Source organism: Bubalus kerabau, chromosome 3 (genome assembly GCF_029407905.1).
Source record: "Bubalus kerabau isolate K-KA32 ecotype Philippines breed swamp buffalo chromosome 3, PCC_UOA_SB_1v2, whole genome shotgun sequence".
NCBI lineage: Eukaryota > Metazoa > Chordata > Mammalia > Artiodactyla > Bovidae > Bubalus > Bubalus kerabau.
Window position 1 is genome coordinate 48,825,225 of NC_073626.1, and position 19,154 is coordinate 48,844,378.

Below are 19,154 nucleotides of genomic sequence, written 5' to 3' on the forward strand. Positions count from 1 at the left end.
GAGTGGGTTGCCATTTCCTTCTCCAATGCATGAAAGTGAAAAGTGAAGGGGAAGTCGCTCAGTCGTGTCCGACTCTTAGCGACCCCATGGACTGCAGCCTACCAGGCTCCTCCATCCATGGGATTTTCCAGGCAAGAGTACTGGAGTGGGGTGCCATTGCCTTCTAGTTAACAATAATGTTTTGCATACTTGAAATTTGCTAAGAGTGGATCTTAAGTGTTCTCACCACACACATGTGTTAATTAGTTTGTGGGAATCTTTTCACAATGTTTAACAATATCAAAACATCGTGTTGAACACCTAAATGTACAGAATTTTTATTTGTCAATTATAGTTCAATAAGGTGGCTTCCCTGGTGGCTCAGGGGTTAAAGCATCTGCCTGGAAAGAAAAATAAGTTTTACTTGTAATAACAATGAACAATCAGAAATTTAAATTTGAAAAATCATACCAGTTATAATAGCACAAAAAAAATGAAATACTTAGCAGTTAACAAGATATATGAAACATCTGACAGTGAAAACTACAAAATGTTGCTGAGATAAGTTTAACATCTACAACAATTAGAAAAAGAAGATAAAGCTGAGAGACCAACATTACTTGATTTCAAGACTTATTGAAAAACTACCGTAATCAAGAAGATAGTGTGGTACTGGGTATCAAAATAGATAAATTTCACCAACAGAATATAATTCAAAGTTCAGAAATAGACCCACATGAATATGGACAATTGGTATTTGACAAAGTGCAAAGGCAATTCAAATGAAAATTATTCTTTTCAACAACTGGTCCTGGAACAATGACATATCCATATCATATCCCACACCATATACAGAAATGAATTCTAAGTGGATCACAGACATAAAATTAAAACCTAATTCTAAAATTTCCATAATAAAACAAATGAGAATATTTGTAACTTCTTAGGCAAAGATTGCAAAACACCCTGATGCTGGGAAAGATTGAAGGCAGGAGAAGGGGATGACAGAGGATGAGATGGTTGGACGGCATCACCAATTCAATGGACATGAGTTTGAGCAAGCTCTGGAAATTGATGATGATAGGTAATCCTAGAGTACTGCAGCCCATGGGGTTGCAAAGAGTCAGACATGACTGAGTGACTGAACTGAGCTGAGGCAAAGATTTCTTAAATACACCACCAAAATAAAAAATTGATAAATTAGACTTCATCAAATGTAAGAACTTCTCTTTGAAAGACAACTTTAAGAAAATGGAAAGAAAAGCCACAGACTGGGAGAAAATATTTGCAAATCACAGATCTGTTAAGGACTTTTATCCAAATAAATAAGAAATTCTCAATATTCGAAAAGAAAATAAATAATCCATTTAGGGCTCAAGATGGCGGAGTAGAAATATGTGCGCTCATCTCCTCCTCCAAGAGCACCAAAATTGCAACTAGCTGTTGAAAAACCATTGACAGGAGGACACTGAAACCCACCAGAAATGATACCCCACGTCCAAAGGCAAAGAAGAAGCTGCAGCAAGATGGTAGGAGGGGCACAATCATGATAAAATCAAATCCCATACTCGCCGGTGGGTGACTGACAGACTGGAGAACAGTAATACTAAAGAACTTCTTACACTGTTGTGAAGGTTCTGAACACCATGTCAGGCTTCCCAGCCTGGGGATCTGACAAACAGACTGGGAATCCCAAGGGAATCTGGCCTCAAGGGCCAGCAGGATTTGATTATAGGACTTCCAGAGGACGGGGGGGAGCAAAGACTCCAGTTTTGGAGGGCACAAACAAAACTTAGCATGCACAAAGACCCAGAGGATAGGAGCAGTGACCCCACAGGAGACTGAACCAAGGCTACCTGCTAGCATGTGAGGGCATCCTCTGGAGGTGTGGGTCAGTAGAGCCTTACCAAAGGAACCAGGGCACTGGAAGATCCCCCTTGCTGAAAATCCTCTTGGAGTTTGCCATTAACCCTACCATAGATCCCATGGCTGAGTTGCCTCAGACCAAACAACTACCAGGGAGGGAGAGCTACAATACCACCCATCAGCAGATAATTGGATTAAAGCTTTGTTCAAGCTGGATTTAGAAAAGGCAGAGGAACCAGAGATCAAATTGACAATATCCATTGGATCATCAAAAAAGCAAGAGACTTCCAGAAAAATGTCTATTTCTGTTTCATTGACTATGCCAAAGGCTTTGACTGTGTGGATCACAACAAACTGTGGAAAATTCTTGAAGAGATGAGAATACCAGACCACCTGATCTGCCTCCTGAGAAATCTGTATGCAGGTCAAGAAGCAACAGTTAGAACTGGACATGGATCAACAGACCGGTTCCAAATAGGGAAAGGAGTACATCAAGGCTGTATATTGTCACCCTGCTTATTTAACTTCTATGCATCACTTATATAACTTAGAGTACATCATGTGAAATGCAGGGCTGGATGAAGCAAAAGCTGGAATTAAGATTGCTGGGAGAAATAGCAATAACCTCAGATATGCAGATGACACCACCCTTATGGCAGAAAGTGAAGAAGAGCTAAAGACCCTCATGATGAAAGTGAAAGAGAAGAGTGAAAAAGTTGACTTAAAACTCAACATTTAGAAAACGAAGATCATGGCATCTGGTCCCATCACTTCATGGCAAATAGATGGGGAAACAGTGACATTATTTTCTTGGGCTCCAAAATCACTGCAGATGGTGACTGCAGCCATGAAATTAAAAGACACTTGCTCCTTGGAGGAAAAGTTATGACCAGCCTAGACAGCACAATAAAAAGCAGAGACATTACCGTGCTGACAAAGGTCCATACAGTCAAAGGTATGATTTTTCCAGTAGTCATGTATGGATGTGTGAGTTGGACTATAAAGAAAGCTGAGCACCAAAGAATTGATGCTTTTGAACTGTGGTGTTGGAGAAGACTCTTGATAGTCCCTTGGACTGCAAGGAAATCCAACCAGTCCATCCTAAAGGAAATCAGTCCTGAACATTCATTGGAAGGACTGATGGTGAAGCTGAAACTCCAATACTTTGGCCACCTGACGTGAAGAACTGACTCACTGGAAAAGACCCTGATGCTGGGAAAGATTGAAGGCAGGAGCAGCAGGGGGCGACAGAGGATGAGATGGTTGGATGGCATCACTGACTCAATGGACATGAGTTTGAGTAAACTCTAGGAGTTGATGATGGACAGAGAAGCCTGGTGTGCTGCAGTCCACGGGTTACACAGAGTCAGATACAACTGAGCAACTGAACTGAACTGAACTGAGGAAGGCCCTGCCCACCACAGCAAGATCCAGTTTTTCCCATCACCAGTCCCTCCAATCAAGAAGCTTACACAAGATTCTTAGCCTCATCCATCAAAGGGCAGACAGAAGCAACAAGAAGTACAGTCTCACAGAAGCTAAAACAAAAATGTATTACAGAAAGTTAATCACAATGAGAAAGCAGAAAGTTATGTCTCAGGTGAAGGGAAGGGACAAGGTAAAACCCCAGAGAAACAACTAAATAAGCGGAGACAGGCACTTTCCAGAAAAACAATTCAGAATAACGATAGTGAAGATGATCCAGGATCTCGGGAAAAGAACGGAGGCAAAGATTGAGAAGATGCAAGAAATGTTTACCAAAGACCTAGAAGAACTAAAGAAGAAACACACAGAGATGAATAATACACTAGAAAGCATCAGTAGCAGAATAATTGAGGAAGAAGAATGGATAAATGACTGGGAGGACAGAATGGTGGAAATCACTGCCACAGAACAGCATATAGAAAAAAAAAAAAGTGAAAAGAAATGAAGACTGCCTAAGAGACCTCTGGGACAACATTAAACACACCAACATTCTCATTACAGGGGTCCCAGAAGGAGGAGAGAAAAAGGACCTGAGAAAATATTTGAAGAGATAATAGCTGAAAAATTCCCCAACATGGGAAAGGAAATAGTCAACCAAGTTCAGGAAACACAGACAGCCAGGCAGGATAAACCCATAACACACTAAGACACATAGTAATCAAACTGACAAAAATTAAAGACAGAGATAAAATATTAAAAGCCACAAGGGGAAAATGACAAATAACATACAAGGGAACTCCCATCAGGCATCTCAACAGAAATTCTACAAACCAGAAGGGAATGGCATGATATATTTAAAGTTAAGAAAGGGAAGAATCTGCATCCAAGAATACTCTACCTAGCAAGACTCTCCTTCAGATTTGATGGAGAAATCAAACCTTTCCAGACAAACAAAAGTTAAGAGAATTCAGCACCACCAAACCAGCTTTACAACAAATGCTAAAGGAACTTTTCTAGACTGGCAACACAAGAGAAGGAAGAGATCTACAGAAAATAAAGTCAAAATAATTAAGAAAAATGGTCATAGGATCATACATATCAATCACTAACTTAAATGTAAATAGTTTAAATACACCAACCAAACAAGATAGACAGGCTGGGTGCATGAAAATGTGTGCATGTATGCACTTCCACTTATCACATCACTGTGCCTGACACCCACCCACCCTCACCCCCTGCAAATTGTATGTAATTATTTTATATTGTTAAGTTAATCATGTTCCCATTATGGCTTACAATTGTAATTTTTATTTTTTGCCTGGTTATTGATTGTGAAAATTGATAAACATCTTTTACTCTTGTGATTATGTAAATATTACTACTTAATACCATTGTGTCATGATTGTTCAACAGAAAATAATAGAACTCTCTATCACCAAAACTAGGAGCTAATAAAAAAAACCTGTAATCACTTTTTAAAATCCAGATGCATATCAGATTTTGAAATTTTTTGAAAAATACAAATGCTAAGATATTGCTTTTTTTTTTCTCATTTAAGAACAACTGGACTATATGATGATCTTTTATTTTTGTCTAGTTTGTTTCACTTTTTCTATTTCATAGTCAGTGCTCCCATTTCATTTAGTTTATGTTCTCCAGTTTTGCCATCTCATCTTTTTTTTTTTTGGCTATTCTTTCTCAATTTTTTATCAAGTGTAGTAGAAAAGCTTTTGTATACATATATATGTATGTATGATACATATTTTCAGTTCAGGTCAGTTGTTTAGTCGTGTCTGACTCTTTGCAACCCCATGGACTGCAGCAAACCAGGCCTCCCTGTCTATCACCAACTTCCGGAGTTTACTCAAACTGATGTCCATTGAGTTGGTGATGCCATCCAACCATCTCATCCTCTGTCGTCCCCTTCTCCTTCCACCTTCAATCTTTCCCAGCAATATATATTTTAGAAAACATTAATTTTGCCTAACTAAAAATTTATGACATTTTGATTCAATTTGTTTGACTTACTATGAATAGAATGCTAGATTTCTACTTAAAAAATAAATGTTCAACAAGCAACAGAGGTTTACTATACAGCACAGGGAACTACAGTCAATATCTTATAATAACCTATGATGTAAAAATAATTTCAAAAATAATAATGTGTATTTGTATATCTGAATCACCTTACTGTGTACCTGAAACATTGTAAGTCAACTATACTTCAATACAATATATATTAAAAAAAAAAAAAGAAAACAAATAACCCATTTAAATAATGAACAGAAGGTTTTAACAGACACTATCAATGAAGATACTTGCTGTTGTTGTTTATTCACTGAATAATATCCGACTCTTTTGCATCCCAAGGACTGTAGCCTGCCAGGCACCTCTGTCCAAGAGATTTCCCAGGCAAGAACAGTGGAATGGATTGTCATTTCCTTCTCCAGGGGATCTTCCTGATTCAGGGATCAAACCTATGTCTCCTGCATCTCTTGCATTGGCAGGTGGATTCTTTTACCACCGAACCACCTAGGAAGCCCCAAGGATACTGGAGTGGGTAGCCATTCCCTTCTTCAGGGGATCTTCCCAACCCAGGAATCAAACCCAGGTCTCGCACATTGCAGGCAGTTTCTTTACCATCTGAGCCACTATGGAAGCCAATGGCAAAGGAATTCATAAAAAGATGCTCAGCATTGTTAGTCATAGCTATGCTGTGCTGTGCTTAGTCACTCCGTTGTGTCTGGCTCTTTGCTCTTCCATGGACTGTGGCCTACAAGGCTCCTCTGTCCATGGGATTCTCCAGGGAAGAATGCTGGAGTGGGTTGCCATTTCCTCCTCCAGGGGATCTCCCCAACCCCTTACAATGCAAACCGCATCTCTTACATCTCCTGCATGGGCAGGTGGGTTCTTTACCATTAGTGCCATCTGAGTATCCTAAATGGAAAAGACTGTCCCCTCAACAAATACCAAACTGAAGGTCATGAGCCCATTCAGGCTCTAGACACATACTTGGCTGTTGTTTTCCAAGAGCTTAACTGAACTATCCCCCCACCACCCCTCACCCCTGTCCCCCACTAACCCCCACCCCTCACCCCCCAGCCAGCAAACTATCACAGTACATTTCTACTGAATGCTTATTAGAACATTAGGAAAACCTTTTAAATGCAAATCTCTCCTAGACATTTAAGGGATTTAGAAACGGTTACTTTACCTGTAGCTTTTGGGGAGGTCATTGTGGAGGCCATCCTGTTCTCAACTTTACAAGCCCCAAATTTAGTTGGAACAAATATACCTGTACTTTTTGTGCACTCTTTGTGCAATATGTGAATAAGAAAGAAAAAAAAAAAGTTGAATCTAATACCAGCTATGTCATGTTCTCATTTACACCTGCAGAAGAGATCTCCCACAAGAAGTTAAATGTCTGCTGGGCAAAAATAACTCATGCACATAAAGTCAGGTGAAACATTAACAAGGGACAAGATTTCTCCCAAAGCAACACTGCAGAAAGTCAAAGTGGCTTTGATAAATAGAGCTTTTTACCTGCTCAACGAGAAACTTTGTTCTCTAAAATCAGAGTATGAGACACTTTGTTCTTTGAAAATGTATCAGGAAGAGTGAAATACCCTTCTGTTGGCTGGTCTCTTCAACACAGAGAACCAGCCTATCTCATGCCCAGTGCAGGAGTTTCTGGACATATCAAATGATCTATATTAAGTATATATATATGTATGTATCAAGTATCTATATTAACCTGAAGTTCCCAAGTTGGCAAGACCCTTTGCAACCCAGACCTAATATTGAACCCTTTACACATGGCCCTAAAGTTGACTGTGACCCTATGAGAACACTGATTCACCAACATTTCACCTCCCTACACCCTTCCCTAAAATCTCATAATAATGACACTCATATCCCTTGAGATGCCCCATGGTTCCGCCACTGTATGACCTTGCTTACTGCAGGCCAGGATCAGATCATAAAGGTGATTCTGTGGTGATACAGAATCAGGTTTGTCAGACTACAGATTGATGGGAAAGGAGAAAAAGCTCTGCATGTTCTCAGTTAATACTGGTTTTCACACATTTTATCTATTTACAGTTGTTTGGATGTGAGAGTTGGGCCATAAAGAAGGCTGAGCCAAAGAAGAATTGATGCTTTCCAACTGTGGTATTGGAGAAGATCCTTGACAGTCCCTTGGACTGCAAGGAGATCCAACCAGTCCATCCTAAAGGAAATCAGTCCTGAATATTCATTGGAAAGACTGATACTGAAGCTGAAACTCCAATACTTCAGCCACCTGATGGGAAGAAGTGACTCATCATTGGAAAAGATCCTGATGCTGGGAAGGATTGAAGGCAGGAGGAGAAAGGAACGACAGAGGATGAGATGGTTGGATGGCATCACCAACTCAATGGACATGAGCTTGAGCAAATTCCGGGAGATGGTGAGGGACAGAGAAGCCTGGCCAGGCCGCAGTCCATGGGGCTGCAAAGAGTCAGACAGGATTGAGCGACTTAACAATCAATTATAAACAAAATCTGGCCACTATCTAACTATAAAGTATCTAGACGATAGTTTTGGTTTAAAAGAGAAAGAGAAGGGGGGGAGGGTGCTGGAAAAGAAAGATCCCCTATGATTTTACTTGAGTAGCACAGGCTTCAGCAGGAGCGCAAGCCTCATACCTCCCTGTTCGCGCCACTCCGCACGCCGACCGGTCTCGCTACCGGAACTACATTTCCCAGTAGCTCTTGCGGCGAGGCTGGCAGAGCGGACTACAGTTCCCAGAGGCCCTGAAGGCGGGAGAGGAGGAGGGCGTTGTGTAAGGGAGGCTGGGCGCCGCTACCCTAGCGGGCGGCCTCTGCCGGGCGCGGCTAGCGGTCTTTTCTGCTGTGGTGGCAGCGACGACTGCGGGAGACGGGAGACGCAGGGTCGGAAATGCGTGGTGGGCTGGGTCCGGCCTTGTGCAGAGTTCGGTAGGTGCTGTCCGGGACCTGGGACTTGGGGACTCTAGGGTCCTGAGGAGCCTGGGCTCCGGGGGACTGGGGAACCGGGGGCACGGCGCGGGTTCCGAGGCCCGTTGGCCCCGTGGGCAGGCTTCCTTCCTCTGGAGAAGGGGCCGTCAGGGGCCTGCGGTCCCCAGCACCAGCGCTGTTCTCCGGCGGGTCGCGGCGGCTGGGGCTCCGGGCGGTCTCCTCGAGAGCTCTGCCTTTTCATTCCCTTTGGAAAAATCGCCTCCTGCGAGCCGTGGTTGTCTGGATAACCGTGTTTTGGCTAATTTTATAGATAATAGAATGTGTCCCTTCCAGCTGGGCCTGAGGCGTCCGAGTCAGCCGTGGAGGAAAACGAAGATGACATCCAGTTTGTGAGTGTAAGTAGCAGCGGTGTTTGGGTTTTCCCGAGTCAGAGATTGTGAGGGACAAGCGGCGATGTGATTTCCCCTCGCCTGTTCACTCATCGTCCAGCAAACGTGTGGACGTCTCATACTGACTGGACATTGTGGAGCAGGGTACAGGAGTGGGTATCAGACTGGACACCGTGGAGCAGGACACAGGAGCGGGTATCAGAGTGGACACCGTGGAGCAGGGCACAGGAGTGGGTATCAGAGTGGACACCGTGGAGCAGGACACAGGAGTGGGTATCAAACTGGACAACGTGGAGCAGGGCACAGGAGTGGGTATCAGAGTGTACACCGTGAAGCAGGGCACAGGAGTGAAAGGTTGTTGTTGAATCACGCAAAGACGCTGGGATTCTTGGCCCCTAGAGGAGAAGAATTCAATCCAGGGCCAGAAACGAGGCTTGATCGCTCAGAGCTTTTGTGTAATAAAGTTTTATTAAAGTATAAAGGAGATAGAGAAATCTTCTGACATAGGCATCAAAAGAGGGCAGAAAGATTACCCCCCCTGCTAGTCTTCAGCTGGATGTTATATAGTCACTTTTGTATGTATGTGAAGTCGCTCAGTTGTGTCTGACTCTTTGCGACCCCGTGGACTGTAGCCTACCAGTCTCCTCTGTCCATGGGATTCTCCAGGCAAGAATACTGGAGTGGGTTGCCATTTCCTTCTCCAGGGGATCTTCCGGACCCAGGGATTGAACCATGGTCTCCAGAATTGCAGGCAGACTGCTTTAACCTCTGAGCCACCAGGGCAGCTAGTAGTCACTAGCAGTCTGTTAATAAAAGAAAGAAATGTCTTAAAACTCAGAATGGCACCAGGCCCCTCACCCTCAAGATGCATTTTGGGATAATCTTGGTACCAAACGGTTCATCCTGGGCCATAAAATGATTAACTTGGATCTTGAAGAAGGGCAGATCACCATACAAATAGTTTCATTTACATAGATTAGGGGAACAATATCTGAGTTTAACAAACTGGTTTTTCAAGTAAGTTCTGAGCCAAGAGGCGGAACCGACTTGAAGACAGAGTTTGGGGTAAATGCATAGTACATTAGCATAGCTTAAGACAAATATTTCCATAAGAAAAAGGCATTGGTTATCTCTAGGTTTGAAAATTGTTAACTTCAGGTGAAACCAGGTGTCATTATGGCAACACAGTATTTGAAGAGAAACCTTTTAAATTTGTATAGAGAAGGAAAAAATATCCCTAGTTTGTTTCCTCCTGCCCCTTAAGAGAGATAAAAATGTTTGACACTTGCAGGCTATTTCCTCCGTTTGGAGACCCCTGGCCTTCCTGCCTGTTACCCTCTCAGGAGTAGATATCAGAGTGGACACCGTGGAGCAGGGCACAGGAGTGGGTATCAGACTGGACACTGTGGAGCAGGGCACAGGAGTAGAGCGTTTGCCCAGAGAGAGGTCTCAGCCGCCCCCTTAGCCATCCCAGAGACTGTGGCCTGCGGGCCTGTTGGAGCCTGGATAACGCCTCCTCCTCTCCTTTGCACATGGAGCCGCTGGTGTGCACAGGGTTCTGGTCTCCTAAGACTGTGTTTGAATTGAGACCAGAGTAACTTCTGCAAGATGGCCCCCAGGTTAGGGAGAAGGGGGCGGCTAGTGATGGGGAAGGAGGCGGGCTGCAGGAGGTCAGCATCAGAGCCTGTGTGTCTCTGTAGGGTGGGGGCAGGTGCCCTGAAGACCTCACTCAGCTACATCACAGTCCCGCAGGCCAGGTTCACAGTGAGGGGCCTGCATCACAGGAGCATCCTGTATCTTTCTGTGTTTATTCCCTTCTGACAGAGTTTTCAAGCATGAGGGAGTGGAAGTGTGCAGAATCCTGCTCCCCGCTGCAGACCTATGGAATATGGAATCAGGATTTGATGGTGGGGCTTGGGAACCTTAATGTTGGTGCAGGGGTATGCTGCTGCTACTGCTAAGTCGCTTCAGTCGTGTCCGACTCTGTGTGACCCCACAGACGGCCTCCTACTGGGCCCCTCTGTCCCTGGGATTCTCCAGGTAAGAACACTGGAGTGGGTTGCCATTTCCTTCTCCAATGCATGAAAGTGAAAAGTGAAAGTGAAGTCGCTCAGTCGTGTCCGACTCTTAGCAACCCCATGGACTGCAGCCCACCAGCCTCCTCCGTCCATGAGATTTTCCAGGCAAGAGTACTGGAGTGGGGTGCCAATAGGAAGCTCTGAACACAGTAAAACATTGGTTTCAATAACCGAATGGGGTATTGTGATATATTTCAGGATAATTTCCATCCCAAACTGTTAAGTTTTACAAAGTCTCTGCTTAAAGTAGTATCTTAATTAGCTAGAGAATGTGTCTACTGTGAACTACTCTTTTTGAATATTATAGTTAGTTGAGGTTTGCTATTAAAAGTATAGTCTTTCTTTAACTGGGTTCCTGTTAACCGAGAAACACACAATGTTTGTGTGTTTCTTAGTTGCTGTAGGCTTAGGGCACTCATGTAAATGACTTGGTTTTAAATCAAACAAAATTCCCTCCCTAAGGATTGTGGTAACTTTGTTTTTGTTGTTTTCTTAGGGTTATATAGAAATTCTTTACCAGATCATTTCTTTGACGTTCTTCCCCAAAATTGTTCATATGATACTCTCTTCTTGACACTTGGAACTTTGAGGTACCAAGAACTGTATGCTGACTTCACCTCCCCATGTGGTGAGGAATAAATGATGTAGCTATGGAAACTGAAGAGCCATGATGTCTGTTTTCGTACTGAAAAACATTAGGAAAGAGGACTGCAGGGGTCATTAGGAAAAATAGTTTAGATTCTGACTATGGTGTAAAGACAATGAATAGGACACGATAACTTTGATGGTGTTTTGTGCACCTCTAGATATGTGTAATGTAAGTGTTTATGATATGTGTTTTACTTTGAGAAATACAGTAAAATTCTATAAAATTAATTTGGAAAAATAGGTACAATTTTAGTGTCATACTCTGAGGTTTAAATGCATAATTATGTTGTAAATTCTGACAGTTAATATATCCACTTGTGTTCAGCTGAGGTTTAGAACTCAATTTAAATTTACTTTAAATATAGAGAATTTTTTGTATCTTTGCGTCCAGAGGAGTGTATAGCCAACCTGATAGAACCTCTTATAAATAGAAATAGCTTTGTTTACATATAGAGGATTAAAAATTTGACAGCTCCATAAGAAGGGAATTATATGCTCTGAGTGGAATTACAATATGAGAAGAATCTAGTAAAAATATTCCTGTTGCATTTAAATGGTGGCACAGAAAAATTAGAATTCAATTCTATTTTAAGCTACATTCAGATCAGAATTTACTTTCCTCTCACCCTATCCTATGCTGGGTTCCATCAGGATGTGTTTATTACTATATTTTTTATAGTACCATCTAGCAATGATGAAATGCTACTGGGTACAACTCTCTGCTTGAGTGTTGTCAGATACAAAAAATTTTTGTGTTCTTTTTATATCTTTTATCGAGAAGAATGTTACTCCTTGATGTATTCTGGTTTAGGTTTCTTAGTTTTTTCATATAAATCTAATTTTCCAGCCATCAGTTTGCGTTATGGCAAAGCATCGTCTCTGTATATTGCCATATATATAAATGCCAAACTAAACACAATATTGTTTATTGATGCTTTTGAACTGTGGTGTTGGAGAAGACTCTTGAGAGTCCCTTGGACTGCAAGGAGATCCAACCAGTCCATCCTAAAGGAAATCAGTCCTGAATATTCATTGGAAGGACTGATGCTGAAGCTGAAACTCCCATACTTTGTTAACCTGATGTGAAAATCTGACTCCTTGGAAAAGATCCTGATGCTGGGAAAGATTGAAGGCAGGAGAAGGGGACAACAGAGGATGAGATGGTTGGATGGCATCACTGACTCGATGGACATGAGTTTGACCAAGCTCTGGGAGCTGGTGATGGACAGGGAAGCCTGGCGTGCTGCAGTCCATGGCGTCTCAAAGAGTCGGACACGACTGAGTGACTGAACTGAACTGAAACACAATATGCTGAAAGGAAAGAATGATGAAAATTGGGGAGTACAGAGAGCACCGGTATCTTTGGCGTAATTTTTCTGAAGTCCAGTGCACTACAGAAGAGGCCACCAGCTGGCTCACTGTTCTCCTTGCCCTCACTCTACGTTAGTACTACATTACTGTCTGTCTGGATTGGTTATCTTGTTAACTAATCATCCCCCATTTCATACTCTGCTAATCTTCCTGAAACGCATCTCTAATGTGGTTCCCATCTCAACACTACTAATTTGATTCCTTTGCCTGTAGAATAAAATCTAGGTTTTGACTGGGGTATTTAAGGCCTTATTGATGTTGAAGGTAGTATGTGTGTAAGGAAAGGATTGAGGAAATTTGATATTTGATTTCATAAGGATAAAGAGGATGAAGCCGAACTATCAAAGAACTCCATGATTTTGAGCTTAGAGATCTAAAAGATTATTGATAACCATCCCAGTTGTAAAATACTGTACCATGATATCTGTATTTTTAACATTATCCTTGGACTGTTTCCCTATTTCCAAGGAGTACATGGCTTTTTCCCCTCTATGTATATTTAGGCTCTTTTCAGGTTTTGTCATTTTGCATATTGGTCTTCTCTGAATCTTTACCTCTGCTGCTTCTGTTTCTGATTATTTTGTGCTACCTGTGAGGCCTCCTCTTCATAGGAATTCTTGTTAATTCCAACCAAAAAACACCAGTGATTGTAAATGTACATGTGGTTTCAATGATTGTTCATGACTTGTAAGTTTGCTGACTTCCTTTTTAGGAGAGACCATCAATACCTGTTCTTGAATACATTGATCTGATCTGTAGTGATGATAAAGAGCCTAGAACCTATTGTAGTGGTGTAAGTATGTTTGTGTTTCTTCAATTCTGTCATTAAGTACAGTATGTTCTGGACATGGCTTGAACTGGCTTGCAAGAATCGATTGTTAAATTTGAGCTGATTGTTAAACATATTAATATTATTTAATATTTAATACATTTATTAATGTATTAAATGTATAAAATGTATTAATGTATTAAATGTATAAATGTATTAATATTTAATACATTTAATATTATCTATATTAAAACTTCAAGTATAACTCAGCCATAAAAAAGAATGAAGTAATGCCATTTGCATCAACATGGATAGACCTAGAGATTATCATACAAAATGAAATAAGTCAGAAAGACAAGCACAAGACAAGTATGATATTACTTACATATGGAATCTAAAATACGATACAAATGAACTTATTTACAAGACAGAGAAGACTTACAGAGATAGAAAACAAACTTACAGTTATGAAAGGGAAAGAGGAGAGAGGGATGAATTAGGAGTTTGGAATTAGCAGATACAAACTTCTATATATAAAGATAAACAACAAGGTCCTATTGTGTGTTGTAATAACCTATAATGGAAAAGAATATATATAACTGAATCACTGCTGTAAGCCAGAAGCTAACACAACATTGTAAATCAACTGTACTTCAATTAAAAAGTTCAGGTGTATACAAATTTGAAGGTAAATAGGTTATCATTACATTTAAGGTAATAGATACATTTAAGGTAATAGATACGCAAATCTCTCCATAACCTAATGTCTACACACTTGAGGTTATTCAAGTCTGTTGTACTGTGTGGTAGAAACACTGTATAATGGTGTGCTCCTGAAGGGTGATGGGAGTATTTACAGCGAGGTAGTTGACAGACTGCAAAGCAGGGGTTGGTTTATTATTTGTTGATTGTCTAAACTGAAGAAAGTGATAGGTGAAATCTTAATATGGATTAAGCTTAAAAATGTGATATGTCTCTAACTACTAGATGCTATTCTGTATGAAAAATTGAGGATATCTTGCAGTATTTGAAAACTCTTCATTGATTCAAAAAAAGTGTTGGTGTATCATTTATGAATGAGTGGAGTTCTGATATGTATTTTTTTAACTTTCTTAATCATGTACATGAAAATATCAACCATTCTTCACACTAGAACTGTCTTTACTTGAAAATAATATGAGCCACTTTTATGTTGAATTGGGTGATAATCAAAAATTAAGTCAGATTTTGTGACATTATTTTTGGCAATAGAATTTTAAAAAATGATTGTGGATTTTTTAAGAAATTACAAGTCATTGAAGTTATAGACACAAACTGAAAATCAAGGTAAGTATTCTAGATTAAATTTTATTTCTAAAATTAAGAAATCATTAACAGAACTTTCTGCATTAACCCTAAAAGTGTTATCATAAATTTTACTTATATTTTTAAAATTATTTTTCAGATTTTGTTCCTAGGATGACAAAATGACAGGGTGATTTTTGCATTTTTTAAATGCGAAGAAGGTGAAAACAGATACGAAAGTAGCGATAGTAATAAGAACTATTGTGGGTTGTCTAAGTCAAAGGAAGTGAATTTCAAATATGCTGAACAACCAATCATTGAAGAAAAGCCATCATCTTCATCAAAGAAAAAAATGGATAATCTTGTGCTTGCAGATTGTTGGAATGAAAAACAAGTGGTTATGTTTACAGAACAGTACAAATGGCTTGAAATAAAAGAAGGTAAATTAGGATGTAAGGATTACTCAACAGTTCAGCATTTGGGATTAAAAGCAGAAGATCATGTTCACATGTCCAAGGAGTGGATTGCATATTTGGTAACCCCTAATGGCAACAATAAAACTACTAGACAGGCTTCTCTGTGAAAAAAAATTAAGGAGCATGATGTTTCTAAAGCCCATGGTAAAATTCAGGATTGTTAAAGGAATCAATTAATGACTCAGTTTCTAATTTAGTGCATAAATAATGTAATAAAAGTATTGATGCTACTGTAAAAGTTTTCAAGACAGTTTATAGTTTAGTAAAACATAATAGACGTTAGTCTGATATTGCAGAGGCAATAGAATTACAAGAAGAAATGGGGTGAGAATAGCAGTGCATGCCGCAAAAGAAATGAAGGTGACAATATTTAAGGATATTATAGAAGAGAAGGCCAAAATCTGTGTTATAGTTGATGAGTTATCCGCAGTTTGAAAGAAGAGGACCCTCGTGATTTATGTCCAGTACACAGTATAGTCAGCTCCTGTACCAGTTATGTTGTTTGTTACTTTAAAGGAACTGGTGTCAGCCACAGTAGAATGTATCTTCAGTACGTTATTGAGTACTTTAAATGATTGTGGCTTCACTAATGAGTATTTGAAAGCAAATTTAATTGCATTTTATCCTGATGGTGCTAATACAATGCTGGGTAGAAAGTCTGGAGCAGCCACGAAGTCGTTAGAAAATTTTCCTGAAATTATTATTTGGAACTGTTTAAACCATCAATTGCATTTGTCACTTGATGATTCAATATCTGAAATAAAACAAGTGAATCATTTAAAAATATTTCTTGATAAAAGTTGTTCCAATTATCATCCACCTAATAAAAATCAAAACAAGCTTTTAGGGAATGTACCTAAAGATCTTGAAGTTGAAATTGTTAAAATTGGCCAGGTAAAGGGACCAAAGTAAGCAGCTTGTGGTCTACAACCTGCTACTGCTGTGTGGAATGCATATCCTGTATATATTTGCATTTTTGTCATTTGCATTCTGGTTTGGCAAAGAGGTTACCTAACATTCCAATATCTTGTAAACCCTTGCTTTAATGATTGACATTCTTGAAGAATTTTGACTACTTTCAACTGCACTACAGTCAAGCTCAACTAACATTCAGAAAGCACAAAAATTTATCAAATGCACAATAAAAACCTTGGAAAATTTAAAAATTGGTACTGGAAAGCATGAATCTCAAATCGAAGGTTTGATTAAATCAGATTTAAAGATATTCCATTTAATAGAAATAATAAATTTAATGCCCTTCCTAGGAACATGTTACTAGAAAATATAATTCAACACATGAACTTATGTCTTTTATCAAATAGGAAGTATGATGAAAGTATTAAGTATTTTGATTTGCTAGAACCTTCTACATGGCCTTATGAAGAAATAACTTCACCATGGATAACTGGTGAAAAAAAATTATTTGTGTGAAATTTTAAAATTTGAAATTGATTTGAATGATTTTGGGGAATTTGTAAATAATAATATAAAGTCAAACAGTGTTTCAGTTCCTGAAACCATACAAAAAGCTGATGGCACCATTGTAGTCAGTAGTGCTGAAGCTGAAAGAGGTCTCAATTTAGTGAGCATAATTTGTACAAGGGTGAGAAACAGTTTAACTATAGGTCATATATCCGATTTAATGACAATAAATTTGTTGGAAAAAGAATTAGCTGTTTGGGATGCAACTGCCTTTGTAAAATCCTGGTCAAACTGCAACCGCAGGTTAGCTATAGATACAAGAGTTCAGCAAAAGTCAACAAGAGCCTATGAGAATCAGCTGGCTCTCTGGAACTTAAAATAAAGGGTATTGTGTTGGAATTCCCTTGTGGTCCAGTGGTTAGGACTCGGTGCTTTCACTGCTGTGGCCTTGGTTCAGTGTCTGGAAGGGAAACTAAGATCCTGCAAACTGGCCAGAAATAGGATTGTGTATGATTTATTATTTGTAAGTTATGTGTTCTGCACACTTTATATATACAAAACTTTTTATTTTGAAAGTCAGTTGTTAAACTTTTATCCGTATATTGCTGTTTAAAGGTATTCTCCAAAGAGATAAAGTTGATTGTTTTTGGAGTAGTGGGTTTTTAGAGATTGGCCCATGTCTGCTAGAGTAGGCCGAAAATGTATTTCATGGACTCTCTAAGAACATCCATTGATTCCACTTTTGCTTTGTTTTATGTTTAGTAAGGATATAAAAGAGTAAAATAACCCAGATTACTTCTAAGCCCTGAAAGTTATAGCAAATAAAAGAGAAATAGAATAAAAACTACAATCCTTGTGGCTTTTGTCTTTTTCATTTCCCTGTGTTATCAAATATGGTAACCACTAGCAACATATGCCTATTACCATTTGAAATGAATAGGACTAAGGAAGCAAATATTTAATTTTAATTAAATATAAGAAGGAAAATAGTGTAAAATATTTTATTGAACTCACTTGTTTTTTAAAAAATATATTTTAAATTTGTTGTCTTGCTTAAGGGGTGATTGTAGAGTGTGCTGAGTCTGGTATTACATACAAACAATCACTGGTTAGTATCAGTGTATGTATCAGTGTAAATTATTTTTTCCTTTGAATCAATGTAACATAGTGTGTTTATCTGAATATTTTAGGTTGACGAAAGGAATTACAGTGATTACTTTTGTAAATCAGAATTGGTGATTAAAATAAGGTGCTAAATTATTTTTCTATTTTAGACATGAATATGAACAATTTTTAGTTTAAAATGAAGACTTACTGAAAAAGAACAAGTAGAGCTGAAGAAGCTAGTACTGCAGCTAGGACAGTAAACAGAAAGACTGGAGGAAGGTATGTGGCATCGTCACAGTGAATGATGATTGCAGTTTGTTATGGCAGAGAAAAACAAGCTGTAATTTAACAAAAAATAAGACAGTAAGGTCGACAGTATTGAGACAGTCCCAGAAAATGCATAATGAATGAATGAATGAAGTTACCTTTCAAAGGTCAAAAAAGAATTGAAATTTAGGCACCTGAAATCTCAGTGAAATTTCTAACAATTTTTTTAAAGGATTGAGTATATTAAATTTGGCCAGATATGAAACAGCTTGAATTCTTGCATGAAAAAGAACTAGCTTTACATAGATAGATAGTAATATTATTTCAGTTATAGAAATTGTTAGAAATTTATGAGTTAAAGCCTAAAAATATCTTTTGAAAAAAGTACAGTCTTTAGTTGTCACCAAACGTTGCTTATGGAATACAGAAATTTATTATAACAGTATTAAGGATTAATTGATTCAAAAGCTGAAAAATTACAAGGACCTTTCTTTAGCTTTAGATGAGTTATGTAACAGAAGAGTTGCTGTCCAATGAACACTTGGAATACCTTTTGTCTCATCAGGCTTAAAAGCTTATGAAATAACTTCAGTTCATGGCCTAAGAAATCAAATGTTGTATAGCTATATTTTAATTAATTATCAAAAGTTTCAGCTAGATGAGAAAAAAAATTTTTTGCCACAATAACTGGTGTTCCAGCTAGGTTAGGTCAATGTCAGATTTCACTGGGATTTTTAAATGAGTGTAGTGTTTCCCTTATTTCTTTGTTCCACTGTTTGGTACAGTTTGAAAGTATTTGGGCTCAGTTTTCTGAAATGGTTTCTCTGAGAGATGTCATGAGTACAGTTGTTAGGTGTTAAGTGCTATGAATCAATGTCACCTTATAGGAGGATTGCTGAACAAATTAAAACACAGTAAATTTAGTGATCTCTGCCAGTTGGTTGAATTGTGAAAGAAACTTACTATACCATTAACACCAGTTCAAGATTTTCCTGCAACAACAGAAATGCTAGCCAAATATTTAATTAGTAATTAGAGAAAATGGCAGTTTTGTGCCCAGTATTACATAGCATATGAATGATCTAAATTTGAAACTC

The 19,154-nt window shown here is 39.0% G+C and overlaps 1 long non-coding RNA gene across 6 annotated transcripts; it reads left to right on the forward strand.

The window, feature by feature from the left end:
- Positions 1-8,037: 8,037 nt before the first annotated feature.
- On the forward strand, positions 8,038-17,542 carry LOC129646095 (uncharacterized). Of its 6 annotated transcripts, XR_008711680.1 has the most exons (6): positions 8,042-8,246; positions 8,580-8,641; positions 10,460-10,675; positions 11,210-12,803; positions 13,445-13,525; positions 14,946-17,542. It is a non-coding gene; the product is annotated as an uncharacterized LOC129646095 (long non-coding RNA). The 6 variants fall into 6 exon arrangements; XR_008711678.1 differs by having other exon boundaries at positions 8,038-8,246; positions 11,210-14,827; XR_008711679.1 differs by having other exon boundaries at positions 8,557-8,641; positions 11,210-13,525.
- The last annotated feature ends 1,612 nt before the right edge of the window (positions 17,543-19,154 follow it).